Source organism: Oncorhynchus tshawytscha, linkage group LG23 (genome assembly GCF_018296145.1).
Source record: "Oncorhynchus tshawytscha isolate Ot180627B linkage group LG23, Otsh_v2.0, whole genome shotgun sequence".
NCBI classification, from domain to species: Eukaryota; Metazoa; Chordata; class Actinopteri; order Salmoniformes; family Salmonidae; genus Oncorhynchus; species Oncorhynchus tshawytscha.
The window spans coordinates 11,875,970-11,890,046 of record NC_056451.1 but is presented as its reverse complement, the minus strand read 5'-3'; positions in this window follow the sequence as shown (position 1 = coordinate 11,890,046).

The window sequence follows — 14,077 nt, the reverse complement described above, 5'->3', positions numbered from 1 at the left end:
ATTTGATTAATTACGTTGCTGCGCCCGCTAACGTCTTCTTCTTTGGTATCATGGCGTTTGCTCATTTTGTTTGTGCATGCCGCCACCTGCTGTGCGGTAGTGTGGTCAATCACGTTATATTCATTTTGTGACACAAAAATAAAAAAGGGGGAAAAGGAAAAAAAATGTCACCACGAACCCTGCACCTATAAACATGTGTGTAGTGCTGAGGAAGCTTTTTCATTTTGATAATAGACAGGAAATTAATTCTTATCAATTCTGAATCAATTATATTCAATTACCACAAAAATTCCATGAAAAATAATAGAGTGACAAACCAAATAGAGATCCACAGTGGAGGTGTGGAAATCTTGGTTTCAAACAGGGAAATAGTTCCAATAGTTTTTTCAGCGTAAATTTTTCCCACAGGGAATTTTAGAAACACTTAAAAAGGGGATTTATTTTGTGTAGTCTTACCCTGGCGTGAATTTTTGATAACCATGTAAATCTCTCTCAGACAAGGTGATGTTTACCAATATTTTCAGCTCTATTTACTATCAGATTCAAAAATGCTAATTAGCATCAAAGTAGACATCATGCAATTTACATGGTTACACATATTTACACAGTTATCAAAACCGCTGAAAAACATTCCCACTGCATGATGCTGCCACCACCATGCTTCACCGTAGGGATGGTGCCAGGTTCCCTTCACACATGATGCTTGGCATTCAGGCCAAAGAATCTGGTTTCTCATGGTCTGAGAGTTCTTTAGGTTCCTTTTGGCAAACTCCAAGCGGGCTGTTATGTGCCTTTTACTGATGAGTGGCTTCCGTCTGGCCACTCTACCAAAAGGCCTGATTGGTGGAGTGTTGCAGAGATGGATGTCCTTCTGGAAGGTTCTCCACAGAGGAATTGTGGAGCTCCCTAACCAAGGCCCTTCTCCACCGATTGCTCTGTTTTGCCAGGCAACCAGCTCAAGGAAGAATCTTGGTGGTTCCAAACATCTTCCATTTAAGAATGATGGAGGCCACTGGGTTCTTTGGGACCTTCAATGCTGCAGACATTTTTTTGGTACCCTTCCCCAGATCTGTGCCTCGACACAATTCTGTCTCGGAGCTCTACGGACAATTCCTTCAACCTCATGGCTTGTTTTTTTTGCTCTGACATGCACTGTGGAACCTTATATAGACAGGTGTGTGCCTTTCCAAATCATGTCAAATTAATTGAATTTACCACAGGTGTACTCCAATCAAGATGTAGAAACATCTCAAGGATGATCAATGGAAACAGGATGTACCTGAGCTCAATTTCGAGTCTCATAGCAAAGGGTCTAAATACTTATGTAAATCAGGTATTTCTGTTTGTTATTTTTAATAAATTAGCTCAAATAAAAAATAAAACCGTTTTCACTTTGTCATTATGGGATATTGTGTGTAGATTAATGAGATTTTTTTTTTTTTTTTAACTATTTAGAATAAGGCTGTAACGTAACAAAATGTGGAAAAAGGGAAGGGGTCTGAATAATTCTCAAATGCACTGTAAATATGTAGGCTACAGCGGGCTAGGTAGTGTAAATTATGGTTTCTTCCCTGTCTTCTCTCGGTGGTGAGAATGATGAAAAACTGTAGGCTACATGTGTGTACTGCGAAGGCCCGTTGAAAAAAAATCTTAATTCAACTTTGATGTTCAATAAAACTCCAAGACCCCCTCTTGTGCAGGGCCTGTTCTAGCTTGGTATGTCAGGGTGGGAAATTGGAAATGTGAATCGGGCCAAGATGGAGGTAATAATGGATTTAGATTATAGTCCAATGAGATGCATGAATAGGCTACACCACACCAAAAGCTTGATTTTATGGTTGTTTTAAAATGAATTGCCTGCAAATTATGTTGATGATTAAATCTATGCAAATAAATTCTATGAATTGATAATTGACCTCTGTTTTATTTTATTCTGTAATAGGGTATATTGTAACCATGTGTTCAAGCTAATTAAATCAAAGTTCATTTAGCGCTGTCCTTTTAGAACTACCAAAGGTGCTCCAATCATTTAAAATCACAATCATCATTATCTGTTGGCTATACCTAATAGTCCTGCTCATCACTTATTATATTATTACGAATAGAAGATTATCACTTTTCACAATGGTGCTCGTTTAGTAAAGTTAGGTCAAAGCTGAATCAATGTCTCTCAAGATCACATAACAGAACCAAATATAATAGCATAGCATGTCTACAACGTTACTGTTACACCAAAAACACCTCCTTATTTCAAACTAGATTTTAGGATGTTTAGCTGAAGCTAACCATCCTAACCATCAACAAAATATCCTAAGCCAAAACTCAACAGAGCCACTAGGAAGGATATATGCTTTCATTGAAACAAAATACAAGAAAGGCTAATAGTTTGATGACACCATCTACTCTAATTCACTCACGAAACAGTAATTCAAGAAGATCGAAATGCATAGGTAATTCCCATGAAACTGGTTGAGATCAATCAAATGATTGACATGCAGATGCAGTTTCACCAGTAAAACGTGAAGATTAATCATCTAACTGATCCTACACCGGGCCAATGGCCAGGTAGGACGGGACTCTTACGTTCAACAAACCTTGTAACTCTTCTGCAGTAAAACCTTGTACACCCAAGTACTTCTCTGCAGCTGCCACCACAACATATATTTTCTGTGATTTACGTTCCATTTCTGCAGTACAGTTGATAACCATGGCAATGAACACTAAGAAGCCAACCTTACTGAAGCACAAATTCGTATCACTCTGTATTGACTCTAGGCCTACTACTCACACTTGACCCATCATCCTCTACTCTTTTCACTGTCTCAGCATACAACACTTTCTGTTCTACTCTAACCCTGGCAACCTCAACCTGTCTTTCTCGCACCGGGCACATCTGATCCCCAGCAACATGGGCACCCCGACAATTGACACAAAGTTTTTTACACCGATACTACACATTCCTTTGTCCCATGCCCTCCTACACACTTCTCACATCTTGGAATCCCCTTCCTACATACTGCTGCAACATGATCATAAGTTTGGCATCTCAAACACCTTAATGTGTTCGGCACAAAAGCTCTCACTGGATAACTACATATCTTTACATTATTTTATCAGGTCTGCTTCAAAACTCAAAAGGACAGACAATGTAATGTCTTCTCAGTTTCAAGGACTGCATCTCACAAAAATGGCGGGCATCACAGAAACAGGGAATTTTCTATTTCAGTTGTCTAATCTCAACAATTAATGCCACCCCAGTAATCACTCCTTTCAAAGGTGTACTGCTCCGGAGAGCAAAGCAAGTCACAGGTCTTGTCCCTAGTCACGTGACGTGAAGAGTCTGCTTCCTCTGGACGGAAGAAACACAGAAAATCGTCACGTCCACTTCGAGCTACCTTCTGTCATGTCTGCTCCCGCTCCCCTCTCTGGCGCTCGAGGGTGCCAGGCGGCCCATCATTACACACACCTGTCACCATCGTTACGCGCATCAGCACTTCATGGGACTCACCTGGACTCTATTACTTTATTGATTGCCTCCCCTATATCTGTCACTTCCTCAGTTTCTTCCCTGTGTCTGCATTAATGTTGTTTTGTTCCCCCTGTCCAGACACGGTTCTTATTTTGTTCTATGTCCGTTTGTCCATAAAATATTCACTCCCTGTACTTGCTTCTCGTCTCCCAGCGTCTGTCCACACAGAATGCAGAAACCAATATTGCAAGCATCAGGGAGTTTAAATTTTTTTTGGGGGGGGGGTTGGTGACGTCGGGTCCGGGTGCCACTGCCGAAGGAACCAGGGTTGCCTCAGTTGGCTCGTCAGGCTTCCATGCCTTAGCTGGCTCTAGAGGTTTCCTTGCCTCGGTTGGCTCGGCAGGCTCCCATCCCACGTCATGCCTCAGCCGGCTCATCGGGCTCCCACGCCTCAGCCGGCTCATCAGGCTCCCATCCCACATCATGTCTCAGCTGGCTCGTCGGGCTCCCACGCCTCAGCAGGCACGTCAGGCTCCCATGCCTCAGCCGGCTCATCGGGCTCCCAAGCCTCAGCTGGCTCGTCGGGCTTCCACACTGCAGGCAAGCCCGTCAGGCTCACCCAGGTGGGACGTCGGGTACTGACACGCCTGCTCCTGTTCTCCTCTCTGGCGCTCGAGGGCACCATGTCGCCCATCATCACGCACACCTGTAACCATCGGTAGGCGCATCAGCACTTCATGGGACTCACCTGGACTCTATTACTTTATTGATTGCCTCCCCTATATCTGTCACTTCCACAGTTTCTTCCCCATGTCTGCATTAATGTCATTTTGTTCCCGGTCCAGACGCTGTTCTTGTTTAGTTATATGTCCGTTAATCCATTAAATCTTCACTTCATGTACTTGCTTCTCATCTCCCACATCTGTCCTCACACCTTCACCTATTTAAAAGTACCCAACTTATTTTCTACCCAGCCTAAGGCTACATATGGATCAGCCAAAAGGCAGGGATCCACTTTCTCCAAAAACTTTCCTCCCACGGGTCCCTGAAGTGGCAGGTAGTAGATTACGTAAAAATACTTTGTAACTAGTTCAAATTCCAATTCAAGAGGAATGACTGAATTGCACCCTGACTGAATTGTCGATAATTTCACAGTAAAACAGTTTGTTTTTAATAGAAAATGGGGTTAAATATAAGGCAGATTATCTGTAGGCAAGCTCTGTGTGTTTCTTAGTTTAAATTGAGACTTTTCTTAAATTATCAGCCAACGTAGTAGGCTACGGGATCTGGGTTCGGTTTCTGATCTGGGCCCGAAATCCCATGGTAGATCTGGGCCCGGTTTCCAAAGAGCATCTTAAGGCTAAGTTCATTGTTAGAACCATAAGATCCTATGATTCTAAGATGAATTTAGCCGGGCCCATATCACCATGGGTCAAGGGCAAGGCCAGACAGAGGAGGTGAGATGACATTTTCACTTTTTCCCATTGCACTGATCAATTAGCATATAACAGCATTTGGTGTCATCAGATTTCCATAAATGCAATAACTGAAATCTATCCATAATGTTGTTTGAAACAAGGGTCTGGATTATTTAATATACCTAATCTAAATGCCAGAAAATAATGACCATGCTCATAGAATTGAAAGAAAAAATGTATGAATACAGAATCTGCATTAATATTGATACTGTAGGCTACATTGATTACTTTATTACCTACATTTATCTGTGGTTTTCTTTCGTTTTCGTAACGGGTCGCTAAACAACCTATGGGAACTCCACACGATGTGTAATATGTGCAGGGTCACAAAGCCTTGGCACACACATCCATGGTCTCACATCACCTCTCCGAGTTGGGACTAACAATTCACTCGGAAAATAGTTATCTAGTCCCCACTCAATGTGTGCACTTTCTGGGCTTGACATTGGACAATCAAATCTTTCGAGAACACTCTCCAGAAAGAGTGGTATCTTTGACAAATTGTCTTTCAACATTCAAACTGAGAAAACAGGTGCCAGCGCTAGAGAGTCAGAGGCTCCTAGGACGCCTAGCTGCTGCAGTCCATTTTATACCATTAGGCTTGCTCCACATGCGGCCAATACAGCGTTGGTATGACAGAAGGGACAAACACAAAACGCTGGCAATTTCAATGAGTTGCTGGAGAGCAATACAATGGTGGCCCCTACATTTCAAACTCCAAGTGGAGTTCTCCTAGGTGCAGTTCACAACCAGATGTGACATAGACGCAGGGAGTCAGGAAGCAGGTGCAGTCGGTGAGTTTAACCAGAATGAACATAAAGAGAATACAAAAACAGGAGAAGCATCTGAACGTGAAAACAGAAACAATACTGCCTGATGGGTGATACAACGGAGTGCAGATTAAGTGGAAGTAATCAGGGTAGTGATGAAGTCCAGGTGTGCCTAATGATGGGGCACAGGTGTGCCTAATGATGAGTTGCCAGGACCGGTAGTTAGTAGACCGGCGATGTCGAGTGCCGGAGCGGGGGAGCGGGAGTAGACATGACACCGGGTTACTATGACCACAGATGCCTCCCTACAGGGATGAGAAGGAGTCTTGAACCAGTCAGTGGTCCATGATGTATGGTCAGCACCATGGACAATGCCTCACATCAACGTACTGGAGCTCAATGCGGTTCACCTTGCATTCTGGCACTTCCTCCCAGTACTGAGAGGACAATATGTACTGATATGGACAGACAACACATCCGTGGTTGCACACATCAACCACCGGGGCGGACTGAGGTCGATGGCACTGCACCAGATAACAAAGGTGATACACCTGCCAGGGGTGGAGAATCAGGCAGCAGACCTTCTCTCCAGAGGAGGCCCTCTTCCTTCAGACTAGAGGATACATCCCACAGTAGTAGAGAAGATCTGGGTGCGTTTCGGAAGGGCCATCGTCGATCTGCTCGCATCGCAAGACTCAACCTATTGTCCTATTTGGTTCTCAACAAAGGGTCAATCAGGCCGCCTCGGCCACACAGATGGCCAAGGGGGCTGCTATATGCGTTTCCACCAATTCTCTTACTCCCTCAGGTCTTGAGAAAGATCAGTCTCATGAGCGAGTCAGTTCTACTTGTTGCTCCACATTGGTGACAGCAGCACTGGTTTTCAGACCTTGTATAGCTGACAACCTCCCAACCATGGGAACTCCCTCTTCGAGCGGACCTCCTGTCACAAGTGAACGGCAAGCTTTGGCACCCCAAACCCAGCATACTGAAGTTGTGGGTGTGGCCTCCAAACGTGACCGCCTTGTAGCTGCAGTGTTGCCCTCCTTGGTAATTGATACAATTCAGGCAGCCAGAGCATCCTCTATGCCAAGCCTAGGCAAATTCAGTCCTTGGGGGCCTGATTGGTGTCACACTTTTACCCCAGCCCCAACTAACACACCTGACTCCAATAATCAACTAATCATGATCTTCAGTTAAAAATTAAATTAGTTTAAATCAGCTGTGTTTGCTAGGGATGGGGGAAAAGTGTAACACCAATCAGGCCTCTGAAGGACTGGAATTGCCCAGGCCTGCTCTACGTGAACCCTATATTCCTAAAAGTGGAACGTGTTCAGGAGGTGATGTGTCGACCACACAGAATCGCCATCTTCCTGACCAATTTCTGTCATTTTGACTTTCCTCCAGGAGCTTATGACTGCAGGGAAGTCCCCATCTACATTGAAGGTGTATATGGAAGCCATCTCTATGGGTCATGACCAGATTGCGGTTGCATCATCATGGGCACACCCTCTAGTATCGCAATTCATGAAAGGTGCCCACAGGCTACGGCCCCCCAAGGCTCCTTCAGTACCCTCATGGGAGTCAGGTGTTGTGCTATTATCACTTATGAGCCCACCATTTGAGCCACTCTTCACTTGAGCTATGTGAGCTCTCAGTCAAGACTGACAAAACCAGTATTATGTCCTAATGTGCTTTCATCATCACATGCTAACCAGCCCTTAATCATAGCAGCATTTCACCCACCTCCCCACTTCTCACAGGAGAGTTGTGAGTTGCATTCACTTTGCCTGGTTAGGGCATTGAGTGCCTATCTTGCTGCAACAAAAACTGTTTGTCAAACAGAACAGCTTTTTGTGTGTTAGGGGGCTAACACCAAAGGGGAAGCAGAGACTGGTACATTGGATTACCAATGCAGTGTCAAAATCACACGCTGCAGCAAGTAGACCAATTCCAGACAGCCACTTCATGGGCACTGTTTAGAGGGGCTTCACTGGACTCTATATGTGCTGCTGCAAGTTGGGCAACAACCATGACTTTCATGAGGAACTAAAGACTCAATGTTATGTCCACACCATCAGTGGCGTCTGTGGTTCTGGACACTGCACGCTCTTTGAACACAGATAAGTGAACATACAGTGAACCTTGTACTTATCAACCATCATTGAGAAAATGAATACAGAGGTCGTCTAGTCTTGGTGCTGTTGCACCCAATTGAAGCATCATGTTGTAAGTTCTAGCTTTCAGCTTGCGTGTGTATACGGTTGTATACCACAGTTGAAATTTTGTGTTACCCTGTTGAGTAATTATATTATGTTGCATCCTGTGGGGGATATAAGGACATCTCAGGGACTCATCTGGAATAAGTTAAATGGTGAGTCATCCCTCTCTGTTGTTCGAAAGATCTCTTTGGTACAGCCTTTCCCATAGGTCGTTTGGTGACCAGTTACGAAAATGAAAGAGAACAGTGGATTATGGATGTAACCTTGGTTCTCTGAGTAGAGTAATGGGTCACCAAGCTTTCATGTCATTCCTCCACCTCCGTGGAGTTCAAGTGATGTAATAGACAGTATGTCACACTGCCTTTTATAGTGACAGGTCACGTAGGTACAGTAAGGGTGTGGCGTGACTTTAGATGTCTACATATTTGATATTAAGCATCTAAATCACATCCCGTGAAGGGGAAGGAGTTCCCATAGGTCATTTGGCGGCCCCTTATTCTACTCAGAGAACCAAAGTTACATCTGTAACCCAACTTTCTATGTATGTACACTGCTTTGTTAGGCATTATGACTTTGTTCACCTAGAAAAAACACACAAAAAGACCAGAAAAAGTACAATAGGTTAAAGTAACTGTCAGTGGTGTAAAGTACTTAAGTACAAATAGTTTAAAGTACAACTTAAGCAGTTTCTGTACTTTACTATTTATATTTTTCACTACTTTTACTTCACTACATTCCTGAAGACAATATTGTACTTTTTACTCCATACATTTTCCTTGACACCCAAAAGTACTCTTTACATTTTGAATGCTTAGCAGGACAGGAAAATAGTCCAATTCACGCCCTTATCAACCGAACATACTATGTCATCCCTACTGCCTCTGATCTGGCGGACTCACTAAACCAACATGCTTTGTTTGTAAATGATGTCTTGGAGTGTTGGAGTGTTGGAGTGTCTTGAGTGTTGGAATGTGGTTTGCTTAATATAAAGAATTTGAAATTATTTATACTTTTACTTTCAATACTTAAGTATATTTTAAACCAAATACTTTTAGACTTTTACTCAAGTACAATTTTACTGGGTGACTTTTACTTTTACTTGATTCATTTTCTATTAAGGTATCTTTCACTTTTACTCAAGTATGACTGTTGGGTATTTTTTCCACCACTGGTGTCACGCCCTGACCTTAGAGAGCCGTTTTATTTCTCTATTTGGTTAGGTCAGGGTGTGTGGTGGGGTGGGGCGGGCATTCTATGTTCGATTTTCTATGTTTTTGTTTTTGTTTATTTTGGCCGGGTATGGTTCTCAATCAGGGACAGCTGTCTATCGTTGTCTCTGATTGGGAACCATACTTAGGTAACCCTTTTTCCCACCTGTCTTTGTGGGTAGTTTACTTTGTTAGAGGCATCATAGCCTAAGTTAAACTTCACGGTCATTTCTGTGTTTTGTTGGCGACATTTACCTAATTAACAGAAATGTATGCTCACCACGCTGCACCGTGGTCTCCTTCTTACGACGCCTGTGACAACTGGTAACTGTCCAGTGAAAGTCTCCATTTAAATTTTTTATATTCTGTTAACTCATAACCCCAAATAATGAAAGCATAAAGTGGGAAAAAACACTTGTATCTCAAACAGACCATTTAAAAAAATGATTGCTAGTTCCTCATAGAGAATGATGTCATCCTCAGCTGGCCAATCAGCGGTCTACTGTCAATAATATTCTTTATGATCAGTATATGCCCACACCATTCTGTTGTTGAGGTACTCCCGAAACATTTCAAATCTAATCAAATTGTATTTGTCACAAGAGCCGAATAGAACATGTGTAGACTTTACTGTGAAATGCTTATTTACGAGCCCTTTCCCAACCATGCAGTGTTAAAAGTAAGAAAAATGTATAAGTAATAATAAAAATGTGCTAAATAAAACAAGGAAAATAGTAACACAATAAAACAACAATAACGAGTCTATATGCAAGGAGTACCGGTACTGAGTCAATGTGCAGGGGTATGAGGTAGTTGAGGTAATATGTACATGTAGGTAGGGATAAAAGTGAATCGGCAATCAGGATAGATAATAAACAGAGTAGCAGCAGCGCATGTGAGGAGTGTAAAGAGTATAAAAAACTGTCTGCGTGTGTGTTTGGCATCAATGTGGATGTGTGTGTGTGTGTGTGTGTGTGTGTTGGAGTGTCAGTGTAGTATGTGTGGTGAGTGTGTCAGTAGAGTCTGGTGAGTGTGCATATGGCCAGTGAAAAAAATATGTATACAAAAAACACAGAAAAACTTATTTTTAACATATTTCATTACTGTTTTTTGAAAGGAAAACTATTTTACACATTGTAATTCATTATAGGCCATATTTGATATCAATCTGACTTCAGTCTCTTATGGGTGATGTCATTAGAGAGCGGAAAACATGAGGTGAGGTGAACCGTACTCATCACTAGGTGTGTCACTACCTGCTGAGCATCGATGTGATCAGTTTGCTAAGAGAGAGAGGGGGGTGACCTAATACCCAAGAAAAGCGATGAAGTCATAGCCACCTGACTCATATTCCCAGCTGAGACCAGTTTTCCCAATCTCCATAAGCCTGTGTGTGTGTGTGTGTGTGTGTGTGTGTGTGTGTGTGTGTGTGTGTGTGTGTGTGTGTGTGTGTGTGTGTGTGTGTGTGTGTGTGTGTGTGTGTGCAAGAGAGAAAGTGAGTGAGTGTATGCCTGTCCAGGGAGTTGTTGGGGAGGATCATGCCTTTAATAGCGAAAGAGGGTGTTGAATAAACCTTGGTGTGGATATGTTTGTCACACCAATCCTACCACTCTCCTGTTAAACACATTCCCTCACATACAGTAAATGGAGCTTGCCTTGTAGTGAGAGAAACACATTAACAGCCTCACTTACAGAGAAGGTTTATGGGGCTGTATTTATGGATTGCCGTTCATTGAGAAAATGCTGCCGTTTCATTGACAACTTCTAGAGTGTTCAGGGAAAAAACACAATCATGTGGATAAAGTCAAAGAGGCAAATAAAACCAGTAAGGACCAGGTTTAAGTGAATAACATATTGATAAGTGTCATGTTTGTCTAAGTCAAGATAACTGATTATGGTTTATGTGAAATAATCTGCAATATTAAACTGATCTTCTTACAGAGGATTCTATTGCCGTCTTGTCTGCACAAAGCTGATGCAATGCAGGGCATTTTAGGCTATATTCAGCTTAGAATGAGATATTAGTGCAAGATATGACATGGTGTCATCATATGCAGGAGGAGTTACGTCATCCACATGTGCTGGTTCACTGTATGACATCAGCATTTGGCGCCAGGCCAACATCTCCATTGTGCTCATAGCAACATTCAGGAGACAGCGGGGCACCAAACATGTCATGAAAGGACATCTGGACATGAAAATCAAAGGGATGCCCCTTGGGGGTTTCTTAAAGATGTCTTTACACTCCATTAAGTCCACTTTGAAAGACAGACACTGTCCATAGGTGGATACGGTGTTTGCATGGGTTGTTGGACAAAGAGATTGTTGTCTGTCTCTGTGGCACAGTAAACCAAAGTACCTCCCCACAGATGCAGCTTCCCTTTCAGAGGGTGCAGAAGGGAGACAGGCCTAATCAAACAGCCAGATGGTCAAGATCATTGAGAGTTTTTTATGTGGGCATGTAACATGACCTCAGCACTCTGGGTTTTATCAAGCATCCTCCATACACGCACAGCTGATGAGTTTGTACACTCAAACTACTAGGTAATAACATCTGGATGTAAACCAGGCCTGCTGTGTCTGACCTTTTAGCGGCATACTGTGTGAAACTTGTACTGGGTGGGGTCAGATCAGGATCCCTAAATGCAGGTTTATAGAGAGAAATAATGTAAGGAATACAGTATCATCACAAACAGGCCCATAACCCAGAGCCCCAGACACCCAGACAGACTGGGGTGGGGGGGAAAGATTATCCCTGATCTGTCCTCTTTATTGATTGGGCCTTGGGCTCCCTGCAGACCCCATTAATGGAGGCAGATGACCTCTTGGACAACACTGGCTCTGTGTGTCACTGAGAAGCTGTTCCTTCTCCAGCGTCTGCCACAAAGCCTCTCCCTCATCCTCACACTCTCCCCAGCCCTCAAGCCTCTCTGCTGGGATAGGGGGATACAGACCCCCTCCCCCAGTCCTTTATTCATCCCCAGCAATCCGGCTGTTGGTGCTGTTGTTGTCATAGAGGCCTTGGGGTTAGATGGACTAATACAGGGTTTTTAATCCTATATTCCTTTGTACATATTAGTTCCCCTCTCCTCATGGGCCAGCCTTGGGAGAGCACCCCTTTCTGATTAGCACCCAGGGCAGGTGTCAGAGTCTAGACTCTCTAGACTATGATTTTATGCACAGGTACACCTGAACTGACCTTTGTTGTGACAGTGTCTTTCAACACATGACATAGCCTACTCATCTGTAGTGACTCAGTCAGTGTCTCATGTGAACAGAAGAGAAAGTTGAGGGATTTAAAAAATAAATGTTTGAACTATTTACAAATTAATTGCAGAGATTATGGATGAAAAAAATGAGCTCATCTGCAGACTCAGGCACATTTACAGTACATTAATGTGAACACTGGAACATTTACTGATTCATGTGAACTGTCCCTGTTAAATAAATGGCATATAACTAAATAAATCATTAATTAAATAATGATTTATTGAGTAATTGTTTCTCAGTTTCATACATACTCAAATTGTAATGGTTGTAAAAAAAACAATTATGGCGTAAACATCATCATGGTTATAAATGAGTGTTTTATCAATGTATTAGGCTAAACATTCAATATGAACATGTAATACTGCTGGATTACCATATTATTAGGTATAGTTATTGTATAGGGATTTGTGCCCATGAAATGAGTGGCAGACTGTCCGATCACATACCCAGTCTGTCACATCCCAAATGAAGGAGGGTTGTTGTTGTTATCAGTAATGTAATGCATGACAGCCACATACAGTACATGGTGACAAGTGATTAATTGAACTCACTCAGTGGGGTTCAAGTCCTCAGATAATCTGGTTAAACCAGTCCAGCCAAACCATATCCACTTTGATAATACAATGAGAGCATCAAATCATTCGATGATATTCATAATCGGTTAGGCTAACTATAGTTTTGTCAGTGCTGAACATATCACCCATTTGAGGGTGGCTTTGGTGACAAACGTCAAGGTTTCCAGTTAGTTCGAAGGACACCAGAAACAGCAAGATAACATAATTGCTTATGCGAAGTGCACAGTAAGAAGTAATGGAAACGGTAAATTACCGATCAAATTAACCGTATCGTGGTTGGTAAGAGAACAAGCAGTGATGCCCCCCACAGTTTGCCACAACACTGCCATGCGCACCCACACTGCGCCCGCGACAGGCACTATAGGCTACATTAGATATAGACTACTGTTCCGCTCCAATTCACTATTGAGAGTTTGTATTGTTCACTTGTGAAATGAGACATTGGAGACATTTTAACTTAAAATACTGGAGATAGATTGTATTATTCAATTGTACTATTATTTGTATTATTATTATTACTACTAAGCACATGTGTCTTTGTGTTATTATACAACCATGCCGCCAGGCGTGGCTTCTCTAGAGGACATTTTGGTATGTAGATTTCGCGAGGCAAACGCGGTTCTTTGTTCGCGCCAGGCAAGAAATGCTGCAAGCAAGAGCTCTGCTTACGGGAAATATGTAAGGACATTTTTTTTAAAGATCCCTGCTGCACAGGGTCTGCAACGCCTGTCTGACAACTCCCTTTCTCCTCTCCTCCTCACCCCCTCCTCCTACGTTTACAGCCCCCATGCGCAACGGCGCCCGAGACAACAACGCGGTGACCTGCCGCAACCCACGACGAGTGGGGTGGGCGGAACCCCGAAATATGTCACTTAACTCCTTCATTCTCGATAGACAGAATAACGCAAATCCTCCCCAATAGAGTGAACGAAGTCGTTAAGGTTTCACAAATAAACTCCATCCAAAGTCCATCTATCCCTCAGTAGGCTACTGCGTCCCACCATAGATAATACAACATTGGCAATATACCAAAACAGTACGCTATGGTGCCCAAATAGTAACTTGAATCGGGAAACAATCCTAAA